At 39.9% G+C, this 9,416-nt stretch overlaps 1 long non-coding RNA gene across 1 annotated transcript; it reads left to right on the top strand.

Moving 5' to 3' along the window:
* The first annotated feature begins 235 nt into the window (after positions 1–235).
* Positions 236–1,722, top strand: LOC124288835. Its single transcript, XR_006901534.1, has 2 exons — positions 236–500; positions 1,650–1,722. It is a non-coding gene; the product is annotated as an uncharacterized LOC124288835 (long non-coding RNA).
* The last annotated feature ends 7,694 nt before the right edge of the window (positions 1,723–9,416 follow it).

The following is a 9,416-nucleotide window of genomic DNA, read 5'->3' as shown; positions in this document are numbered from 1 at the left end:
GTTCAGACATGTCTACAAGCAAGCGATCGCGGTCTCGCACGATTCCCTTGCTCGTGTTCAGTGTTTTATGGGACGTGATGGTAACCGGAATGGCAACAAAAGTATCGGTGTTCAACAAGTTGGTTGACTGTTGTCTTTTGCTGCACTTAATCAACAGCGCACCAGAACGCAATCTTTTAATGCTCTTTACATCGCCGGCAATATTCCTTGGATACCCTTAGTAGGCCAGTAGAAATCGACGTCAAAATAAAATAACCTAGACATTTGTGATAACAGGCCAGTTATTGCAGAATACTGTTCACTGGTGTCTATTTATCATGTACACAAAACCCAAGAAAAATCAAGAGTGGGGAAATATGTTTTTGGGGGTGTCCAAAAAAAGGTCCCAATGCTTTGTTTTCAGCAAACTACACAAAAACAGTTGTAAGAAGATAGCACCGTTGCTATGTAAACAAACAGCTGTCAACTGCCAAGCTCCTGTCAAAGTGGACCAAATCTGGGTATGTATGAGTAAAATTGAACACAGACATTTACCAAATGCATATAAATAACTCTCAGATGCAATATCCACATGTTAAGCATGGACATATATTAAATAAAAATAGAAGAAGGTGACTTTGCAATCACTAAGCAGAAACATGATGACAGTGCCAAACAATCAATGTTTATATTCTGCAAGTATGATTTTAACTTAGTTACAAAGTTACATGCAGCACAAATAACAGCCATATACTGGCAAGTTAATTCTGGGCTAGTTTTTACACACATTGGAGTCAAATCAAAGACTTCAAGATCTTTTTTCATGGTGTTACTATAAAAAGACTGCAGCCATCTATGTTTACTTTTCATAATTAGTTGTTTATATTGAATTATAACCTCACTACAAGGTGCATAGCACTTATTGTTATTGTACATAAATTATTATTGCCTAATTAATTAACATTAGTCCCCAAAAGTAATTATTTTTCCAGTTAATAAAAAGCCTGTATTGATGCCGAGGTCAAGGTCAAACACTGCAGAAAATATTTTGTTGACAACAAATTATAGATATGTGTATGTCAAAACCCATCAGATGTAAATGTACTGTTTTACTTAGAATATCACCTGCAAAAATATTTTTGATAGTGTTATCTTTTATGGAACTATATAATTCAGGAATATTTTACTTATTAGGTGATATTTCAATAGATATTTCAAGTGAAAGAGTTTATATTCTCCATTGAAACCCAGTATATCAATGCAGATAGTTTGAGATAATGTTGCAAAACTACCAAACATGTGCAACAAACTTGCATGTTAAACAACCAGTAAAGTTTAATGTTTGAAGTTTAGATGAAATATCATTTCATTTCCACTGTTCTTTAAGTGAATGTACATAATATGCATTCTATTTATTGATTATTAAAACAGAAAGCTGTTTGTAATTTAACCATGTCAAAATATGCTTATTTGAATTTATTTTTACTCCATGCAGATGTTTTGGGAAAATATCAAGTGTACTATGTATCTCAGTAAGTGAAATATATAAGATGTGAAACAGGTTTATATATATTTTCTAAATAATAATTGGCCACAGAATATGTATTGTCATGACCAAATATGCCTATGTTTAATCATAAGATTAATTGATTTTGTTATTTTCTTTACAGATATGTTTCGATCTCCAACATGACGTGTCATTTGTCACAATGGTTCAGGAGAAGTGAAACTAAGAGGCAAGGGTTTGAACACTCTACTCAAAGTATTAACTCTTTGTAATGATTCTTTACAATCAACTCTTTAATAAAAAAAAAATAACTTTGTCCATGAAAAATGCAGAAAGTCATACTCAGCATAATCGACCATACTGAAAGCTCACAAAATAGATATCAATGAAAATACCAAGCCATCTGTATTGAGATCAGGAAACAGTACTTTAACAACTACTGAACTCACTGCCTTATTTGTGAAAATGGGAGTGATTTGGAAGACCTTCAATAACATCCAAATAGAAATTCAGCAATCAGCAATATCAATATTTTCAGCAGAGGGAAAAAAGTATTCGGCAAGAGACCGTTCTCAACTTCTGTGAGAGAAGATCTGATGATAAGGCAGTTGATGTTCCAGCTGACATTGTTGTTGCTGGTAACATTGGTGCAGTTGAGGCAACATACCACAGACATTGCATGGAGTGTTTTTTGCATGAGCATGAAAGGACAGCAAGGACAAACTCTGAGGATTCAGCAAGAAAGATTAAGAACACAGCCTTCAGTTCCTGGTGTGAGCTGCTGCCAGAAAGTATGCAGAATGGAAAGCTGTACAATCTACAGTAGCTGTTGGATCTGTATGCTGATCTGCTTACTGGGATCTCACCCTATAGTCTGAAGCATTTTAAACGCCGCCTCCTTAGTATTTTGGATCAAGGATCACTATTGCAGAAGTAGAGGGGATACCAAGTGTTGTGACCTTGACAGAAATGAATCATGAAGCACAAGTTGATAATACAGCCCATGAAAATCTCAAACAGCTTATGTGCAACTGCTTGAACTGAAGGATCAGAAGAAATCACCATCAAGGACAAGTAAGCTGTGGCTGATGTTCATGGACTTTGTTTCCATTGTAAGGATGTTTATAAGTGCAGAGCGCACACGGAACTGGCAGTTACATCTGAAAGCAACCAACAGGAGGCATGTTTCCCCTGTTTGCAGCATCTGGACACAACAACTATGCCAAACTCTGCACATTGTATCTTCAGGATTGTTTTTGTCTGTGATTGTCTGAAAGTAATTATGGAAGCTGGTCTGTTTACAATCAGAAGAAACCCAAAGCAATTGTGGAGTGACACTTAAGGAGAGACATAGTCATAGAGCAATGTCTAATCAGAGCAGGCAAAATTCAAGGAGACTTAATCAACAGCACCCACAAGGATTCAGCATGAACCAAATAACTGCTCTCTGCACAAATATGACAGGGGTGACATTTGGAAGTGTGTTGAAGAAGGCATCACAAGTAGTCACATTTGATTTGCCACCATGAAGAAGTGTGTCCGCCTATCAGACGGGACACAGCCGAGGATGTCATCAATGGAGCTGTGTCAGCGATTACTATCAATAACTCTTGTGAGTGGTCCTCCATCTCCAGATGTCTTCTCATTTGAACTTGCAACAGTGTCACCAGCTTTCTTCCATGATGATGGATCCATGAGAAAATGCCCAAGTCTGCCCTGGCCAGATATCTGCTTACACATTACCGGTACCACAAAGAAGAAGCACACACAACACCAGGCGTAGTCGTTGGATGTGCACTTCTCCAGCATATACCATGGCCAAGGATTGGTACCATTTCTGAAATATGCAAGATCTATGTTGATAGTGTCATGCACAGAACAACACAGAATCGTCCATGTTGTGTTGTGTTTGACACATGAAAATGTGACCACCAAGGAGCCTGAGCAGATGACGAGAAAAGTTAAAAAGATACCTTCACCAGACATATTAGTGAAGAACACAACTCAAGTCCCTCAATATAAAGCAGGTTTCCTGTCAAACAAGCAGAATAAGCAGGCTTTAATCTACCTGCTCTCAGAACATTAGAAGGAATACCTGTTGACCATGCTGGTGGAGAGGGTGATGCTGCTGTTGTTGTTGCAACGCAAGCTATCATGATGCCCGAAAGCACGGATGAAGTGGATGACACAGATGAAGCGGATGACACAGATGTCTTGGTGGCACTGATTGATCACAGCAAACATGCAACCAATCTATTCATGAAGTCAGAGTAACAACTTATATCTATAAACAGTTGGTTGCAATGGGCGAGCGATCTAAGACGCAAGGCTAGTGATCCAGCGAGCTTAAGGTGCCGGGATCGAGCCCACCTGGAGTCAACTTTGTGTACAGACTCTGTCAGTGTTGTCACAACCTCTAGTGTACAGTACACAACCCTGTACACTTAAAAGAACCCACGAATCTGTTGGTATAAGACCAGATGGTGGCCGCATGAATACGTGCAAACACCAAGTTGCGGGTACAGCAACATGCACTAAACTTTGACAACGTACTGTGACTATGTGTCCCAGTCCACCCAGCTGTGAATGGGTTTCTCGTAAGGATGAGAAAGCCACATTAACTTTGTGCGCCTAAATGGCTGCAAGAGTTGTATGGTCCTCAGGGAGTTGAGGTTGAAAATTATGATGTGCCGTTGAGATTGACATCCTATGATCGAGGGAAAAACAACGCGCATTGCTGAGCTAAGCTGGATATTGGCGCTATACAAATATCATTCGCTGTCTGGGCTGCGTGTAGAGGGGGCAAGGGCCCTGAGCTGATGATGACACCCGAACCCTCTCTGCTGCATATTATCTTTAATCTGTAAAACATAATAAAATATAAATAAGTACGAGTATGTGTGAATTTCTGTCTCAAGGACATTAGTTGTGCTTGCTCACTTGTATAGATTTTGCATTGCTGTTTTATTATTTCATCTCTCTATATCTTCAATTGCTGGTATGTATGTTCTGATGACTTCTGTTGGGGTAATAATCGCGGCCAACTCAGACCACAAGACAACTGGCAGTTACCGTTACCGTTCTAATAAAGATTTTACTGATCCATAATGTGCACCTGTGTTTGTTTTCTTTTTTATGTCATAACGATCACTGTTGGTATCAACGAGACGGTAATTTTACTCAAAATGTTAAAAAAGAATGTTTCTATTAGCTGCAGTGAAATCGTGTGTCCCTCAGATATTTATAACTTCGGCCCGCATTATTCACAGCAATCAGTATCATATTCTGTCTACTCACACCTCGAAATAAAGTGTAACTGACAGAAAATGGATACGTATACATATGTCATAATTAATGGAGCTTGGCGATCACATGTGGAATGATACTGTCAAAAAATATTCAGTGTATTATGAGATTGCCAACAGCATCAGTCAGGTACAACATTGTATTTGATAGACAGGATTAACCAGAAGCAAACTGATGTCAAGAAAGGCAAACAGTTTTTGCATCTCGCTCCATTTCCTTCACACAGAGTTTTGATCCAAAACTCATTCAAATATTGCAAAAGATTGATGTCAGTGAATGTTTCTTATTGAAATGAGGCAATGTAAAGAGCAAGTTAATGAAATATAACAAAAATTATTGAAACCATAAACCTTGAGATTCACGACCTCATGACAGTAGAGTCAATAGAAGCTGACCTTCTTGATTGTGATATGGCGGCCATCTTGAATTAAAAATGGTGGCCATTTTAATTCAAGATGGCCGACATCGGTAAATAATTAAAATATTTTACATTTTGTTGAAAGTAGGCTTGTTTATAAATGAAAATACTAACCAGTATGAAGATAAACCAAAGATTTGTTATGAACTATGTAGCCGTGACACGCGCATTCATGCTGAAATGTGGGTGAAAAGACAATAGACCCTCAACAAAATGGTTTATATTTCAACCTTGTTTTCTTTCTTTTTTGGTGACCAATAACACCCTTCTGGTCAAAACGTTTGGCCTGTTATCAATCAATTTCTTTCAGTGCAGTTTCTACTGGCCTCGTTGACACAGCAAAAAGGTCCTTCAATGGCATGATCATTTTTCAATGACAACAGTGACGTAATCAATTTGTTTGGGCAGTCTGGGTTGTCCGCAGTATCATTTTCAAGAGTGTTTTTTTTTTGGGGTGGGGTTCATCCATCATCATCGAGCTCCCCACCCACCACGGAGTATCACAAGAACAATGCTAAAAACAAGCGGGTCTCCGACTTGCAGCACCAAGGATACTCGGATGATATACTCAAGCGGAAAAACTAAAAAAATAATTTTTCCACCAGATTGGCCCATGAGCCACCACCTTCTGCGCATAAGACTCTAGGCAAATTACAGAATTGAAGTGACTCATTTGCAATTCAAATATATAATCATACAGCCAAGACATATGATAAATTTTACACAGTTTCTAAATTTTTTGCATCACAATATACACACACAGGGCTTGGCATGACCAGCCGATTGGTTGAACCGGGCCCATTCAACCACCCGTCTAGGTGAAGTCAGGGCCGAAGTTGTGTGTTGGGCAAAGGAACACTGTTCCTGGTACCAGTGCCCTCAACCACCAGAATCCCGTCCTCCACCGACACAGGGGCGCAACCCACGGCAAACGGGTTGGTGGATCAAATATACCCCCGGGTCCACAACGGGGGTCGAAGAGTATTTTACTGTCAGAGGAAAGAAATAGTCAATACTGCACTGACACACCGTGTATGCAAGCACAGGAACAGTATTGTCTATCAAACAAGGTAAGCATTCCGCGCTGTCACATTGACATATCCCATCTGAAAGTCATGCTACATTTAGACGTTATATTCTATAATCAAACACGAGACGCCATATTCATATCACCCATGTCTCAAGCAGCTCTTATCACGATTGACGTGTTATATATCCTCACTGGCGTTGGCAAATATGCGGTGGCGATATATATCTATCATAATTATATCAGCTTCATGTCTCCAGTCAAATTAAAACCCATCGGCCAGACATCACTCTAGTGTAAAACAAGTCGGAACCGATACACTTATAAATATACCTGGCTATTTGGACTCCGCCTGTTGTATGTCATTTTCAAGGTCTTCATTGCTGAAATATTCAATGTCTCATGAATAAAACTTACTATAGGTCCGCAACAAATAATGAAATACTAACTACAGGAAATTAAGAAATATTTCTGAAAGAACTGGTTCATCTGGCCAGCATGATCTGACGGATAAAAAGAGTATACATCCAGGTTTGTTTGATAGTCTCTAAATTTACATTAATAAGAACTGATTAGTCCATGGTGACGTATCTGATATGGCTATCACAAGTCTTATTTCATGCATCATGTGAATGATAATTTTGTTTATTTCCAACTTCCAAGTGTGTACTTCATTTACACCGTAATATACATCGATAAAGACCAAGTGACAGCGGACAGGATGCGCGAATTGGCACAGCATTTGCTACAGCCGAAAGTGAGTGAGTGAGGTTGATTAACTCCAATTCTATCATTACTGAACCATATCACCGCCAGCTGAAGGTATATTGGGATAGTTTGGGTTATTGCTCGTCATTGACAGCCTTATAATCAGTAAGCACATTGATGTTCTGTGTCGTTTTGCGCACCGGTCAGCTTAAATTTTATGAAAGAGCAATCATTTGTTTTCGTCCTTTTTCTTTTCAACAAATATCAGTAATATAACACTTCAAATCAGTCAGTATATGAATGACATTAACCACTTGACGTTCATTTTTGTTTATATTCTGATAGACCTACAATTAGTTACAGAAATAAATGATATTTTAAAGAGAGTAGGTATGCCAGTGGTGTAGCGATATGGCAATACAGTATTTATCGTGATACGAGGCTCCCTATACAATACATAGATTTACAACTCCTGCATCACAATAAATGCCATTCAGGGCATTAAACGTTATATTGATGTAAAAATAATAGAATAATAACTGAAAACGTTCCAGAACCAGTTTATGCAGATTCTCTAGTATTTCCTCCTTGGCTATTAATAGAATCTGCAAAGTGCCCCCATGCTTATATCTGTCTCCCCTACAACATCCCTTCTTTGCTGTCTGAATTTTATAACCAGATCATTCAGGGTTGTGATTCTTCTACAAAGAGAGAATATGAACTTATAAAACAGGGGCGGTGGGGTAGCCCAGTGGTTAAAGCGTTCACTCGTCACACCGAAGACCCTTCTTCGATTCCCTACACGGGTACAATGTGTGAAGCCGATTTCTGGTGTCCCCCGCCGTGATATTGCTGAAATATTGCTAAAAGTGGCGTAAAACTAAACTCACTCACTCACTTATGAAACAGACGTATTGTATCGGGATGCGAATTGTATCGCACACATATAATCGGGATACGTATCGTATCACTGCCTCACCGTGTTGTTACACCTCAGGCACCCTTGAAGAGCAGCCTCCTCGTGGTGGGTGCTGGGTAACGCCAATGGATCTTCGCCCCCGTGTGGACCCGGGGTCGAAAAGTCCACAGCACTCCATTGCTGGTTGTAAGAGCCGACCAAATTGGGCAACCCGTTTGCCGTGGGTTGCGTCCCTGTGTCTGCAGAGGAAGGGAGTCTGGTGGTTGAGGATGACGGAACCGGCAATAGTGTTCAATAATCCAACACACCACTTCGACCCTAACTTTGCCTAGACGGATGGTAGAATAGGCCCGACTCTACCAATCGGCTGGTCACGCCTTGCCCTGTGCATGGAATGTTTATACAAAATTTGGTATTACAAAACACTTTTGGCCATGTTCAAAATGTGAACTGATATTCTGCCAAAACAAATTAGCCTTGCAGACCAATACACAGAAGGCGGTGGCTTCTGCCCTCCTCAACTGTCCACCTATCAGATCTTCAGAACTTGTATGATCAACTCCCAAAGCCCTGCATAATCATGGGCGACTTGAACGGCCATAACCCTATATGGGGGAGTACTGATACAAATAATAAGGGAAAGGTCCTTGAAGATTTTCTCTCCAATAATGATCTATGCATCTTCAACGATGGATCAAACACTTATCTCCATCCTGCCACTGGAACATACTCTGCACTTGATCTGTCACTTACCGATTCTAATCTCTTAAACGAGTTTCAATGGTCGGTCCACAATGACCTTTGTGGAAGTGACCACTTCCCAACTATTCTTACTCCTATCAATCCCGCGGATGAACCACCTTCAGCAAGATGGAATTTTACTAAGGCCAATTGGCCATTATTCCAAACTCTCTGCTCTGAAAAACCTATACCGGACAACTTCAGGAATGTTCCTGATCCCATGGAACTATTTTCTGATATCTTAAATACTACTGGAGACGAAACCATTCCTAAGTCCTCAGCAAACCCGCACATACGCAAACCATGGTTTGATACAAACTGCAAACAAGCTAGGAAAAATAGGAAGAAGGCGGAAAAATACTTCCGACAACATCCTACAGTGCATTACCTGAATGCCGTTAAAATGACAAATGCCAGGGCAAGACGTACATTAAAACAAACTAAACGCCGGTCATGATGGATATATGTGTCCAAAATCAACTCCCGCACACCCATGTCCAAGATGTGGAACATGATTCAAAAGATTAAGGGCAAAGGATCCAAATCTGGTGTTCGCCATCTCAAAGGTGGTGACTCTCTTTTAACAAATAAATTTGGCGAAACTTGGCAAACCACTCCTCGTCCACAAATTATAACCCCAAGTTCCAGAAATACCAAACGCAACAAGAAAAGAAACCAGTCAATTTTAACTCTGATAATGGTGAGGATTACAATGAAACGTTCTCTCTCCATGAATTACGTACTGCCCCGGGTCAGGATCACGACACTGAGGCAGGAGCTGATGATATTCATTATCAGCTCCTTCCCTGAT

Source organism: Haliotis rubra, unplaced genomic scaffold, assembly GCF_003918875.1.
Source record: "Haliotis rubra isolate DU_JTF1 unplaced genomic scaffold, ASM391887v1 Scf426, whole genome shotgun sequence".
In the NCBI taxonomy this organism is placed as follows: domain Eukaryota; kingdom Metazoa; phylum Mollusca; class Gastropoda; order Lepetellida; family Haliotidae; genus Haliotis; species Haliotis rubra.
Note: the sequence above shows the minus strand (reverse complement) of the source record. Positions and strands in the feature narration are given on the sequence as shown.